Source organism: Cyprinodon tularosa, unplaced genomic scaffold (assembly GCF_016077235.1).
Source record: "Cyprinodon tularosa strain WSP-4 unplaced genomic scaffold, ASM1607723v1 ctg31, whole genome shotgun sequence".
Lineage (NCBI taxonomy): Eukaryota > Metazoa > Chordata > Actinopteri > Cyprinodontiformes > Cyprinodontidae > Cyprinodon > Cyprinodon tularosa.
In genome coordinates, this window is record NW_024039019.1 from 1,559,098 (window position 1) to 1,575,308 (window position 16,211).

Below are 16,211 nucleotides of genomic sequence, written 5' to 3' on the forward strand. Positions count from 1 at the left end.
GTGAAGGATAGAATATGTAGGGGAACTCTGGAGAACAGCATATAGATTGTTTTGGTCTAATTCTATTAATCGCAGTTCTATGCCGATCCACCAACCCAACTCACATATTACATAGTCAACCTGACCGACCAATCATAACAATAAAACGAATAGTAACACACTTTTTTTTTACCTTTCTCCTTGTCTGTGTGTAGCGGTAGCCGCATGAAGAGCAATGGATAAAAGACAAACGGAGGAGATGAGTAAAAAACTTGACTTCCATTATATGAACTGGTCTGGTTTCTCACCAAATGACAAGGCACATACAAAACTCATTTGCAAAGTTTGCTTTGACATGGCTCACAAGTCTGATGACAGCACGACAAAGTTGTTTAATCACTTGAAAAGAAAGCACCCAAAATATGCTGGACCCTAAAAGACAATGTTAACCCAGGTATTTGAAGAGACAACCATGAGAGGGAAAGAGCTAACAGAACCAGTTACTTTTTGTCTTGCAAAATATACAATTCCACTCAAGAATTGCTGCTACATTACCCAAATTTTAAAAGGCAATCAACATAATGTTCACCGCTCAAGAGTAATTTGTTTATCTTAAGTGTTTAAGATGACATGACAGAGATAACATCCTGAAAATTACTGTGGCTTTTTCACTTTGGAGGAAAACAAATTCCTAAAATACCCCAGTTACACGAGCAGCCTGTGATCTAGTTACAGCCAAATCAAGGCTGTTAGAATGACTCAGTGTTCAGTTTTCTTTCTGTTTGCAGGTGAAGCAAAGAAAGGAAAGGGATCCATCCCTTTAATAAATTACAGGGCTTTGGCTTGCTGCTGTTGAAGCAGATGAATCACAGGGTAAGATAATCTATCTGGCCACATAGGCAGACACACAAACAGGGTGACAGAGCCAAATCAGTAATAGGACATTGAATCTTGCTATTAGACCATTTGTTATAACAACAGCATTTTAATGCATTCTAAATGTACAACTGGACATTGCCAAGGTCCTCCTCAAAAACACTTACTGGGTCAGCCCACTTTTATTACCGAGAACATTACCACCAGCCTGCACCTAACATTTCCAAATATTGCACGCATTATACACACATAAACTTTTCCATTACTAAAGACTAAAGAGGATAAGAATATTGCTATCACTAATTTTGGTATAAGTAAGCCACAAAAGACTTAAGAATGAGGTTCAACTTAATCTCAATAATTAATTGTTTAGTTGAAAGAAGTCATCCATCGAGCTGAGCGCCGATCACAGATATTAGTGTCTGACAGTCTCCGATCATGGCATCGAATCCATAAATTCTTCAACTGCCCTCTCATGTACTTTGACATTATATAATTGGTATCCAAATAATGGATGAGAAAGTATCATGAATTGATCATTGTGTTAGTTAAGGAAGCAGTATTTTAAAGCACTTTCATGGTCTGGCAGGGGGATCCAAACACCAGGCACAGGATACAGGGAGGTGAACAGACGGTCCAGTACAGAGGGTACGTCTTCTCATGGAGTCTTGGTGCAGGGATGCTGGTGTTTATTTAAGATGTGCTGATGAGGTATTGAAAGACAGTGATAAGGTGCAGCGCTGGGGTGCATGGAGGCCTCAGTCCTCAGCAAGTCGTTCACAGGTTTGAATCCCAGCCTGTTGACCTGTGCTGCATGACTTCCTCTCAATCCCATTTCTTGTCTGGTACTATCAAATAGTCTACTGATGCCAAAAAGAGCTTAAGTAAGTGGCCTTTAATTGAAGTTATTTTATTTTTTAGAAGAAACAGCTCTTATTAAAATAGTTTTTTTTGTTAAACTTAAATTAGTGTGACAAGTTTTTTTACTAAGATAAAGGAGATTGTTTGATCATTTTAACTTAACTGTGAACAATTAAACCTGTTTTTGGGGCAGGTTTTTTACTTGAACCGGTGTTGGCAAGGTTACATTTTAATCTTTTCAGAATAAAGTTCAGGTTGTCTGTGCAAAGCAGACTACTGTCTGTTAAAGTGTTATTGAGTAGTTTTCATCTTGTGAAAGTTTCCACCTTGTGAATCTCGAGCAGGTTAAAATGTTGCAGCATGACCTCAATATGCTACTCAAGGCACACAGGGCCGATTGAAACTATGTGCCTTTTGATTTTTATTAGAATGACTAAAAAGAATGTTAATAGTAGAATTCACAGATTCACAGCTTCTTTGAACCTGTACATTTTCAACAGAAATAAGTAAGATTATGATTTGTAACACACCCCTACTATATTTGAACAATGCTACTCTCTGCCCTTCTTTTTTATTCTATTTTGTGTAAAAGAATAGATTCCATGTTGGGGCAGAATGTCATGTGTTTCCTATGGCTCAAATCTAATTATAATCCGGAAATCATAACATGGTCATGCACCTCAGAGTCCAATAAAAGTAGCTAAGCTTTTTGGCTTAAATTTAGCTTTTTAGTAGCTTTTTCTGTAAGTGAACATACACTGTTTCCATCAGCTCAAAATGACAATCAATCTGAACAGCAGTGCAAGCCTGGGCGAGCACAAGGCTTAACGTACAATGCAGTCCTTTACAATTATAATAATTTAACTTTAATGATCTCACATTGGCGAGATGTGCCTCTGCATTTAACCAATCCCCTTGGGGAACAGCGGGCTGCCATTGTGCGGCGCCCGGGGAGCAGTGTGGGGTTAAGGGTCTTACCCAGGAACCCAGGGTGCAGGCTGTGGGGATTAAACCGGGTACTTTCAATCTTTCCAGAGCACTGCTCTAACCCACTAGGCCAACACTCCCCCAATCAGGGGTCTAACAATTTATTTTTTACAAGCATTTGATTCATATCAGGATTTATGGTTTCTGCTTTGATTTACGTGTGATGATTCATTTAGAATGATCTAATCCGAATCAGTGACTTTAAATAATTCAGGAAATATTAAGCCAGAAATGTAGCCAGTGTGACTGTGAAATAAATACCAGCACACTAGAAATCTCCAAGATATATATATATATATATATATATATATATATATATATATATATATATATATATATTAGTGCTGTCAAAATTATCGCATTATTAACGCGTTAACGCGAGGCCATTTTAACAGCGATAATTTTTTTAACGTGAGATTAACGCTATGTGGTTTTATGGTACAATTTTCCAAGTACATCCCGCTGCAGCCTACGGGAAGGCGGGGCTATTTTCCCCCAGTCTATGCATTTCTCATAGGCTTCGAGAGCGGAGCTTCTCAAGGAAAAAAGACGCTCATACACTGGGTGACGCTAGTGCCTTTTCTTTAAGCCCCACCACCAACAAACAAGTTGAGTGTCTGGTAACTAGTAGCAACCTGAAATACGCTGAGAAAACAGATTACTGAGGTGAAATGGAATCTGCTACGGCACTGTTGCTGTCTGTGTACGCCACAGGTCGGTATCGTGTGTGTGTGTGTTTGTGTGTGGGTGGGTGCTTGTGTGTGTGTTCTCATTTTTGTTAAGAGGCTGAAAAATAACTTTCTAGAGCATAGACTACCTCCATCTAGTGATGTTGGTCTATTGATTTTGATGTATTGATTGAAAATTGTTCATTATTATCTTGGTTAATTAACATCTAATGTTAACTCTACTACATTTTATAGCAGTAGGGTAAAATGCTTGTCTTTGTTCAAAAGACTGTATTAACTGTAAAGACTGTCTTTTACATCAGCCTGTTTTCAGGGCCTTTTTTTTGGCTACATATTTGTTATTTTTTGCTACATGCCTCCCCATCTTCTTGCCATATGTTTCTATGGCATAAATCAGTATCTGTGACCTGTTCTCATTAAAAAAAAAGAACATTGGCACAAACCTAGCCTGAATGTATTTTTTGTATGTCATCGAGAGTATTTAAATGATTTTCAATCAGGAAAAAAATGTGCGATTAAAATGCGATTAATCGCGAGTTAACTCAGGCATTGATGAGATTAATCGCGATTAAAAAAATTTAATCGATTGACAGCACTAATATATATATATATATATATATATATATATATATATATATATATATATATATATATATATATATATATTTTTTTTTTTTTTTTTTTTTTTTAAGGGGAACTTCTTTATAAATTAAATGAATATGGCTGTCTGCCTGACTGTGCGTTTCCTGGATGGTAGAGTTGGAGAGTCGACGGTTGACCGCCAGTAACTACTGTGGCTTGGTAATAATTGTAAAAAACCTCTCACTCTGTGATTCTCCACCATTCGCCAGGCTTTGGTGAAGTCTGCGCAGCTTGTGCATGGCCATGACGTCACAGACAGACAAACTTGATCATGTCACATTTAGTGTCTTTTATCATTAAATTTCTCACATAAAAAGCATGCAAAAAGAAAAAAAATACTGTGCTTTAACGTTTTATATCCTAATATCGATAAAATCGATTACATACAATTTAAAACAATTTTAGACTTTGCCAAGAAGTAATTGGTCCATCGATTAAATGTCCAATCATTTCACCTCTAATTACAAACCATTTCCCCTTGAACTTAAACATTTTTGCAGGTTTGTTATAAATAAGATTTTACAGGAAACATTATTCTCACTTCTGAAAACTTGTAGCGATGACATAAATCCAGATTATTATATAATCACCTGAACAATAATTTGAACAAAGAACAACTAACTGGATTAAAATGATGTATAGTTCATTTTTGAATTTTCTGTTTCAAAATAAAGCAAGAAAAAAAGAAAATAAACCAATTGTTATTTTGTTTTAAGAAAAATTAGAAAAACCTACATCTCAAAAGGAAAAAGGCTGCCTTTTTCTTATTTTATTGGTTGGATTGAGGACATGCTAAATATTTCAAATATAATTTTTGTACCTAGTTGCAGAATTGGCAATTATGATCTGAATGTCTAAATACAACATTTTTAATCAGCAGATGTAAACAGGGAGAATTTTTCATGGTTTGCATGTTCGGCTTATTTAAAGCCACAGAGTGTAATATTTCAGCTACATCTAATGATCAGACTGCAGACTCTAACAACAGGAACTGCTCCACCAACACCTTCTCCTCCTCCAACAATGAAAATATCTGGATGGCTTTTTAGCCCTAGACTGTTTCATCTTCCTACCTGCAGCATAGACGTCCACCACCTGCTGCTTTCTTTCACCCTGCTCTGTTGCTCTGTCTGCACACAGGCTCCTCTGATATTTCCACCTACTTCCACCTTCCACAGTTACCATCTAGAGGCTAGCCTCGGCCTGCCACCATGTCTTTCTGCTCTGTCTCCATGGTGGACTTTTCAGATGAACTGCTGTCCTCTTCCTGCCCAACTGCAGCCCCTCTCCCTTCAGTGCTCTGTCCTGTGGGGGACACAGACAGTGGTGCCGGGGGCCCGCTCACACCCCCTTTTGGAGACCATAATAAATCCCTGTTACATACTACATTGTATTATGCTACGTTCAGACTGCATGCTATTGAAGCAGCAGAAGCAGCTGGTTTACATGCAAAGTCCATGGTTGCCGCGCATCAAGACGCATAAAAAGCAGCAGCAGCACATCATGTTGTCGCATCTGAGCAGCTGAAGCAGCACCTAATGAGCTGCTGAGCATCTGACCCGCGAGACGCGCATCACAAGCAGCAGCTGCTGGAATTTAAAAAAAATAACTTTTGCTGCCCGATGCGCCACATCAACCAATCAGAGAGAGTATCCACCAGATGACACTTAGGGAATTCTTCAACAATGGAAGATAAACTGATCATCTCTGTTTGCTCTCATCCCCTTATTTATGATTAATCATCTTAGCAATATAGCATATTATATATATATATATATATATATATATATATATATATATATATATATATATATATATATATATATATATATATATATATATATATATATAGCAATATTTCAAGCTGGTGAATAAATGTGTTTAATCAGAAGATGTATGCAGGAAGAAGTGGAAAACTTTAAGGGAAATATGCAAGGGAACAAGAAAGAAAGAGGGGTGGTGCATCAGCAGGGACAGTTTAATGTTTTTCTTCTCAAGATTATGTTTTTCTCCTTTATCACTGGAACCATACCATACCAAACTGTTCTCATTCCGTGAGAATTTTTTTATGTCATTTTTACAAATACATGTCATTTCTTGAAATGAAGAAATGCTTTGTTTGATGAATTGTTACGGATTTTGTCTTCAAACTACTCTTTAACCCTGTGCATGCTGTTAAAACTGAGAAATTTTGGCTCAAAAATGCTTTTTCAGTTACAAATTATGAAATCATTCTAATTCCATTTATGTTCATCCAATAAAATGAACACTGATTAAAAATACCTTTAGATGAATAGTTGGGGTTCTGTAAAAAAGTAAAGAAGGCATTTTGTCATTTTGCTCAGTGCTTCCCAACCTTTTTTAACCTGTGTTCATCTTTAGGCATTTTGTCTTACCATGAGTTCCCCTCTCAGTCAAAAGTATTGATGATTGTCAAAAAGTGGAACGTACAATAACTGATTATAAAATAAAGACTGTTTTACTTAATCTTTTAATCTAATTCTCATCATTGTATTCTTTCCATCTTAAATAAAAAGTAACATAATAAATTTGTTGCCTGGAAGTTAGTAAGGAATCGAAATAAATACAAATTAAAATCATAAAATAAACCAGTATTTATAAAACTGGAGCTCCTGTGAGTAACCTGCTTATAATCACATTTGAACTTGATGTATTGGGAACAAAATGCTGATCAAATGTTATAGTCAGACTGACTTCATTAGTTTTACTTGTTTTCATCAAGACACCTGAGGTGCTTTGATGAGCTCAGTGTGAAAAACTGCTGATACCAGGCTGTTCTTTACTTCCATGATGTTCCTCTGCTTGGTGTTAATGTGTGTCACAGCTGACGGTGAACTCAAAGAAAAAAAAAAACTTTTTGGTTAATAAAATTAACAAGTCCTAAAATCCTAACAGAGCAGAACAGATCCCAGCCCTATTTTATTGTACTAGCTAAGAAAATAATTTCATGTACCCCTTGCAATGCCCCCGTGGACCACTTGAGGTACGCATACCCCCGGTTTGGAAACACTAATTTGGCTTCATGTTGTCTTGACATTACACTTAGGTGCACACCTAAAAATCCTGGATCCGCCCCTGCTGTCTGCCTGGCTGACTTATCCAATCCTCCGTCATCCTGCTTCGAATCCTCAACAGTAAGCCTCTATACCTACCCCAGGCCAGCCATAGCCATTGCCCCGCTGTGCTCCATCCCCCCCCCTCCTGTGCTAGAACTGGGAAGCTGCCACCTCTAATTTGGGGTTCTTTAGCTCCAGAGGGGGACACCGCTGGGTGTCTCATCCCGGTTCTGTTGCCCTGTCAGTCGGTGTCCTTGCATTTAACTCCTGCCACTCTTTCCTGAGCTCAGGAACGCTGTCTCACCTTACCTCTGTTGTCCGAGGGATTCATCCCCCTGTTTTGGGAACTCTGACAAAAACAAAAATGGACTAAGTGCAGGAGAGAGATGCATGTCCTTTTTGGAAAAAAAAAAACTGAACGAATAGCACTTGAAATTGGTCGCCTTCATAATGACCAACCCCATTGCTGGACATAGTCAATGTAGGCCTAGCTAACATAATTAACATAATTTTAGAAATGGTATTTTATTATTCTGTATAGGGTAAACATTTTATTTAGCCCTAAGTTGCCAAAGTCAGATTCGAGTCTAATGGTGATTGCTAGTTTATCAACTCTCCCCTTCCCTGTAAGAAGCCCCTCAGATGGACTGATATCTAATGCCACCAAATATTCCCAAATATAGTATTCCTCACTGATTTCTTTCTTTTTTCAATACCTAAATCATTTTTAAACATTTTATTTTGGTCTTGAATATTCTATTTTGTTATAGTATTATTCTCTGTTTCGGTAATTTCACTGGATCAAGCCTTTTTAAGCATTCTATATATATATATATATATATATATATATATATATATATATATATATATATATATATATATATATATATCTTCTAAATGAAGCAGAGAGTTGTCCATTATTCTGTTATGGCTTAGGTATAACAAGCAACCTAAAGCTCATGCATATGCTTAAGTAGCATTGTCCAGCATTTTTAAACGAGGGTAAATCACAAAATAATTTTATAGCAAATAAAGATATTCTATAAATGCTTTATTCAATCCTTTATCCAAAAGTTTCTACAAAATTATGAACTGTTCTTCCAAAACGATGCCTTTCTGATGTCCTGAAATGGGTAATTTTCACATCCCGAATTACACAGATCAATTCCTCTCAAGTTCATTGAACATGTTAAAAAGGAAGATGTTGATACTTATATAATTACATAGTCATAGTAGCTTTATCTGGTCTGTTCCTGTCTGGCTGTCACTCCATTCTAGTGACAAATATTAGCTGTGCTGCTGCCATCAAAACCGTTGAATAAAGATGTTCGATATTGGCCTGTTTTTCAGTGTACTCCTGTTTCTCTGACTGTGACTAACTGGATGTGCTTCATCCTCTGATTTTTTTCTGTATGTCAGCTTCTGTCTCCTTGAACCCCAGACGGCCTCAGCAAATGGCCTCTCACACTGAGTCCGGTTTCTTCCTGTTAAAAGGGAGTTTTTCCTCTCCACTGTCGCTACAAGCATGCTTAGTGTGAGGGATTGCCTTTGGGTCAATGAGTCGATGCAATCAACTGGTTTTTCTTAGATAAGAAACTTTAAATCAATTTGACCGTATGATCTGGTTGAATTGTAAAGTGTTGTCAATTGGCGCTATATAAAAAAACTGCATTGAATTGAATATAAGCCACTATGTCCGACCTGAAGATATTCACAGAGATCCTTTAGACATGAGGCTGACAAATAAACGCTGTTTATTTCGGCCTGAGAGATTTGGATGAATTTGTGATTATCCCAAAAACAGTAAACAAAGTCGTTAAAAAGCTTTAGATGTGCTTTGATATTTACATTTTATAACATAAAACATGCTGCAGAAGTGCAATAATAATAATAATAATAATAATAATAAGCACAATATTTAGTTAATATTTTAAATACAGTTATGATTACAGTGGAAGGCCTCTCTAACTGAAGCTCAACTGTCCTCTGCTATAATAAAAATCACACCCGTATTTTCCTGACAGTCCTACACATAAACCTTAGTGCTGAAGCATGGATGCCACGTGGGGTCAGAGGTGAGGTGCCCAGAGAGGCAGTGGGAGACGATCGGCTGACAGCCAGCAGACAGCAGCTCCACAGGTTTCCATTACCTGAATCACTCTGTTCAGTCCCCAGTGGCCCTGACACCTTAGAAGGAACAGTGTTCTCAATTTTACCATGAACCCAGACAGGGACACCTGTTATACAATATTCAGTGTACTGCCTGGATCATCAACATCCAGGAGAAAACACAAAGTGATCTATATCATATGAAAATAAATATATAGTTCTTGCTTTTACGCAATCAGTTTTGTCATGCCTGCATATGTAGATGCAACCCTTCATCTTTTTTTAGATTTTGACACATTTCAACCACAAATCTAGTTTATTCAATTTACTGGAAAAAATGGAAATCTTATTAGGGCTGTCTTTTTAAATAGGTGCATTTTTTTAATTGAGGAGGTAAGTGACACCCTTTGCCAATGGAACAAGATAATTTACACTCAAAATAATAAAAATAAATTATAAATAGAATTACTTTATTAATCCCCTTCGGGAAATTATTTTCTTGTACTGCAACCATGTAAAATAGAGATATAGTAAAATAAAATATACAGTTATACAATAAGACAAAATAAAATAAGTAAAATTACAACCCACACAACAAAACTACGCCCCTCCCCTATAAACAGTGTAAAATAAGATATAAGAATAAGATAAGGATCAGAATAAAATAAAATAAGGATCTCAGTATATAAAATCAACAGTATTTATAATTTAAAATGCTGCTCAGTACTTAAATTATTATTATTGCATATGACTGTGTTATTGTGCATAGTAAAGTAATGAAATACATAAATAATGAGTAATGAAATGAAATGACTTCCTGTGGCGCTCTGTGGGCAGCGTGATGAAATGAGTCTCTGACTGAAGGTGCTTCTGTGGGCGACCAGCACATCATGAGGAGGATAAGCAGAATTGTCCAGCATGCAAGTGCATTTGATCTAATTATCTTATTTTAAGAGTAAAATACTTATTCCATCGACAGGTCATCTTATTTACCTACTAAAATTAAGTGTAAATACAATTTATTTAAGGAAGTTTGACTTATTTCTAGATCATTTTTGCAGTGTAAGACAACAAAATGTATAAACAATTATAGGAAGAAATACATATTTTTCAAAATATACACAAATGTAAGTGTGAAATGTGTGGCATCCATTTGTATTGAACCCCTGGCTGATATTATGGGTGATAACAATCGGGTTAAGACCAAACGTGACAAGAATTGTGGGCACGAGGAAAAGATTTGGAAGAGTGCACCCGGAGAAGCACTGTTGGTTGGCAAATATGAAAGAGGGGCTGGAGCAATCAGGGAAGATGGCACACTAAGTTGAGAAGATCCTTGTAGATGCTTTTGACTAAAGCAACCCTAACTTAGAGGTTGAGCGTCCACACAGATTCCCGAGCAGAGCCGCTCCAGGTTGGACCAAAGCCCCAAGCATGGTGTCAATGTGTTTTTTCTTTTTAGAGAAGATTTTGAGGATGGCAGGGAGAAGCCACCAAGATGGTGCAGGGGGTTCCATTTTTGAGGATGTCTAAAAGGACTTGGCAGAGAGGCGGAAATCCTTCATTGATGGAGAAAAAGCAGAAAGGTTTTTTTAAGCAGGTGAGACTTAAGACTCCAAGAAGAAAGAAGTGTATGTGGCTAAACAACCTGAGGTTTGTAATAATGGGTTGGAGGGGCTTTTACATCGTAATTTTGTATGCACAGTGTATACAAAACAAAATTTCATTTTGTACAGCTTTCGTGGCTTTCCATTTCTTAAAGTGCAGCAGTGATCAAATGTAAACAGCGTGGGAGAAAAAAAGGTGCCAAAAACGCATTGATACGGAAGTTTCGAGCATTAGATATATATGGAGTGATATATCTGGTGTGATGCAGAGTCTGTGACATGAATAAGAGTTTTCTCAAAAGTTCAGCAGTCTGATGGTGGTGGGGAAAAAGCTGTTTCAGAATCTGCTGGGCCTGCATCGAATGCTGCGAAGCCTCTTCCCTGAGGGCAGCAGGGAGAACAGTCCACGGTGGGGGTCTGAGGGGCCGTTGATAATGTTATGGACTCGGGACACACAGCGCTGGGATGAAATGTGGAGCCCCAATGATCCTCTCTGCTCTTCTCACTTTATTCCAGTCTGAGGCGCTGCAGCCTCCACACCACACAGTGAGACAGCTGGTCAGAACGCTCTCTATGGTGCTTCTGTAGAAGGTGGTGAGGATGGGTGGGGGCAGGTGGGCTCTCCTCATCCTCTGCAGGAAGTACATGCGCTTTTGTGCCCATTTGACCAGTAAGGTGGTGTTTACAGTCCATTTGAGTTTGACTGTGATGTTCGCTCCCAGAAATTTGGTGCTGCTGACCACCTCTACTGCTGAGCTGTTGATGAGCAGTGGAGCGTGGTTAGGCCGGTTCTTACTGAAGTGAGTGATGATCTCCTTTGTCTTCTCCACGTTCAGGATCAGGCTGTTATTTTTGCACCAGTCCACCAGCTGATCCACCTCCTCTCTGTAGTTCTGCTTGTTGTCATCTCTGATGAGGTCCACCACCGCAAACTTCACAATGTGATTGGTGGTGAACCTGGGGACGAAGTCATGTGTCATCAGGGTGAACAGCAGGGGGCTCAGGACGCAGCCCAGAGGGGAGCCTGTGCTTAGATTGATGACATCAGAGGTTGTCTGTCCAACCCTGAATGACTTAGGTCTGTTTGTATGGAATCTAGCAGCCAGTGGCAGAAGGGTGTTCCAGTTTTCCTATCAGATGCTGTGGGATGATGGTGTTGAAAGCTGTCCAGGAACAGCATCTGCACGTCGGTGTTCTTCTCCTCCAGGTGTGCTAGGCTCAGGTGAAGAGCAGAGGAGATGGTGTCTTCAGTGGAGCTATTTCATCGGTAGGTGAACTGGAACAGGTCGAATGTTCAAGGGAGACTGGAGACGATGTGTTCTTTAACCAGCCTTTCGAAGCACTTCATCATGATAAGAGTCAGTATTACAGGCCCGTAATCATTGAGTGAGGTGACCTGAGGCTTCTTTCGGACTGGAATAATGGTGGCAGACTTAAAGCATGCTGGCACTATGGATTGGTCCAGCGAGGTGTTAAAAAATGTCTGTGAGGACACCAGTCAGCAGACCTGCACACTTCTTGTACACCTGTCCAGGTATGTTATCAGGGCCTGGGGCCTTTCTTGGGGTCGACTCTCCTCAGAGTTTTCTTCACTTTAGGTATGTCAGGGTTGGGTTCCTCGACTCCTGGTGTGGGACGACTTTCACTGCTGGAGTGCTGTTTAGTGCCTCAAACCTTCCAAAGAAGTTGTTTAATTCATTCAGGAAGTCAATGTTTGCTGCATCTATGGTGTGTTGTAGTCTGTGATTGCCCTCATACCTTGTCACATTCTCCTGGTGTTGCTGGCGTCATGGAAAAGATCTCGGATCTTCTGGCTGTGGTTCTGCTACGCTGACCTGATGGTACGGTTCAAGTTGGCCCGCCCTGTTCTCAGAACCTCTCTATCACCAGACTTGAAAGCTGAGTTCAATGCTTTTAGCGATTTCCGAACCTCTCCATTTATCCAGGGCCATTGGTTGGCCCGATTGGTGATGTTCTTTGTGATGCTGATGTCTTCAATGCATTTGTCTATATAGGCTGAAACATTCATGGCATACTCATCTATATTTGGGTATTCTGCTCAACCCTAATTTAGAGAAAATAATGCAATCAAATATGAAAATTCTCCTCAAAATAAAACTAAATTTATAGACATGCAACAGTTAGCCTTTAGGGAGCTGAGCGCCGATTACTGATCACAGCATCAAATCCATAAATTCTTCAACTGCTATCTCGTTTACTTTGACATTATATTCTTAGGTATCAAATTTATAGGACATGAGAAAGTATCATTATTTGACCACTATTTTAGTGTTGAGCCTTACTTCTTAAAACTGGCAGCTGATTTCATAGCAGAGCCCCCGTCCATTCTTTCTAATCTTTCAACTGAAAATAAGGACATCCCAACTATTCAGAAATCTGCTTTTGTTTTGCCAGCTCTCTACTCAGCTGTTTTACAGCAAATGCAGGGAAATTGTTATTCCAGCCCACCCTTGCATCAGTGATGATGACCAGAAGACGATGACGATTTGTGTCACACCCAGACTATGTCCCACCAACCTATAACCTGGAAATTCAAGGCACAAGTGAGATGAGCCCCTCTTCTAAAAGAAGGCGCATGCAACATTCAGTGGAGGTGCCCCATGCTGAGGAGGAAGATGACCGGGATGAGAACAATGGACAGCCTGCCCAACAAGCCAAGAGACCCACTGACAGCAAGAAGTGAGCAACCAGATTAAACACTTGGCACAAAGTTTACCTAGACAATACACCTCTACCTGAATACATGCACCCTGACCATATTTAATCCTCTTTCCACTACTTTGATCAGTCACATCATGCATCATTTGTATGCCGCTCAGAGAGAAATAAACACCACTCTCACCACCAATGATAATGGAATAATGACCTTTGTGGCCATATTAATTTATATGGGGATTGTTCGTCTCCTATTTATTGAGGATTACTGAGCAATGGACACCAGGATCCCTCAAGTTGCCAACCTGATGTCTTCAAACAGGTTCAGTCTTCTGAAGTCTGTGAGGTAAAATGTGGTCAGCGGGTTCCGCAAGATCCGCCTATTTCTGAAATCTGAATGTAACTGCTTTAAAGAATACCACCAGTAATCTAATGCTGACTGCTGTTGTGAAATATGTTACCAAAATGTTAGTTAAAACATGTAATAAAACTGATAGCTTGATTTAAAAGTAAACATTTTCAGTGCCTATTTTAGCACTAATGTTCTGAATGTTGTTTTATTACAAAATATGTTTTTCTTTCAATCTGTAAGTGTTTTACATGAATTTCTTGTAGGAGCACCGTTTGGAATTTTTGTTAACATATGAGGGCAAGTGATCATTTTTGGTCATTTCATTGATCTAAATTTTTTCCATGAAAATATATATATATTTTTTAAATGTTTCAAAAGTAATTAGGTCTTGTTCTATCCCCCCATAACAGTCTTGACTTCAAATTTTGAATTTTAAAGTATTTTAATTAGTGCCCTGTAAAAGCGTTGAAATTGGCCAATTATAGGCCAATTTCAAATGTATGTGTTTTATCCGAAATTCTGGACTCTCTTGTTTGGGATCATTTGAAAAAGTTCAAGTCCATTCAAATGAAATCCTTTCTAAATATCAATCTGGTTTTAGAGAAAAAACACACAACATTATCACTGATACTATGAAGGTGATAAATGATATAATTATAGCACTTGAATGACCTTTAATGGTCTTTAATGACCTTTTGAAAGCTTTTGATACTGTAGATCATGATATTTTGAAATGCAGGCTACTGCTCATTGGACTGTCAAAGCATGCAGTTGCTTGGTTTTTCAAACTATTTAGAAAACAGGTCCCAGTGTATATAATGTTAGGGCCTTTGTTCTGCATTTATTACTGTTCACAAGGGTGTACTGGTGTTCTATAAGGATCTGTTTGGTGCCCCTTATATTTATCTTATACAACAACAAAATGTATCTACTGCTAATATCCCTTTTTATGCTGATGATACAATTATTTAGTAGTTTTGGTCATCTCTTGAGCAGGTTGCTAATTCCTTACAGAAAGCATCTGTTGCTGTAAAGTATCCATTTATTAATCTTAAATTATTTCTTAATGCTGACAAGACAAAGTTAATGTTGTTTTCAAACCTCAAACCCCGCATATACTGTTAACTCTGGAGGGGGATGTCATTGAAGTGGAACATGAATATAAATACGGTGGGATTGTAATTGATGACTCCCTCACCTTCAGACCCTCCTACATTTCTACCTTACATAAACAGAAAAGCATGGCCTCTTGAAATGACTTCAATTACCTGTCACTGTTTTACTAGATATGTTTTTTATGTACCTGTCATTTAATGTAATTCTGTTTAGTATGTAACTTTGCTGCCTCTTTGCCAGGACTCCCTTGAAAAAGAGTTATTTAATCTCAATGGGATTTTCCTGGTTAAATAAAGTTTACGAATAATAATGAATGGTAATAATGCTCTTAAAGATCAGGTTGCAACAGCTGTGCTGGACTTTTTTTTATTTTTTATCTCAGATTTTGTCTGTCACATTGACTGCGTATATTTTCTTACATTTGTCTAAAACAATAAAAAAACAACCAGTGCAGCTTTAAAGCAAAACTCCACTTAATGAGTCTGTGCATCTCTTAAATAACATCAGACAAATAAGTTTATAGGCCAATATTATAAATATAATGGGATCTACATTTAAAGAAAAGCAAAACACAGCGATAAAGGCTGTAGGACGGTTTCTATGCTGGCTGAGGCAGATAGAGGTGGGAGATCTGTGGAGTTTGTTGAGCTTTTTCTTTTTTTCATAAAGTGGAGCATGATAAGCTGCACTTACTTTCACTGTCTGCCCCTCATTGTTTGTTTTTTGTTAGGCTCAAAGAGGATCACTATTTTACTATATCCATTTTTTTTGTCCTCATGAAGTTTGTCAAAAAAATAAATTCTCTGAAGGAGAGTGATACGCTTTGCTTTCTATTGTCCCTCTTTGTTTTAGTCTCAAAGAAGATAACAATTTTAACTGTTTTGAACCCCTATCATGGGTATTCTTTTTTGTGTGATTGACTGTTTAGTGATTTTTTTATACACGTGTCTGTCCAGCCTGCTATATATGCACTGTGTGACTCCAAACCGCGTTGTTTGCTGTGTGAATGACAGACTTTTTCCTCAAACTGATGTGTATTGCTTTGTAACGTTCTCTTTGTCAGACCTATGAAATTACCGCTGAACTGCTGCGTAGTCCAAGTAGAATATCTCAGTTGGAGTTATGTAAGCCCTCTGCAGATAAAGTGTCAGCTGTGTTCATTACCATTAACTCTCAATGAGCACCACAAAAACCACAATCTCCTCCCACACGCTTTTCTGTTGGATCGGAGGCACGCTCC

General features: G+C 38.3%; 1 protein-coding gene across 2 annotated transcripts in view; it reads right to left on the bottom strand.

The window, feature by feature from the left end:
- The window catches only part of LOC119788062 (sodium/calcium exchanger 2-like), a 62,392-nt gene that overhangs the window by 37,367 nt on the left and 8,814 nt on the right, over positions 1-16,211 (bottom strand). Inside the window, exon 2 of one of the 2 annotated variants that reach the window (XM_038292192.1) lies at positions 173-184. The exons of the other annotated variant lie outside the window; for it this stretch is intronic. The gene's annotated coding sequence lies outside the window, so the exon portion shown is untranslated. The remainder of the gene's footprint in view (positions 1-172; positions 185-16,211) is intronic. 2 annotated transcript variants of the gene reach the window in all.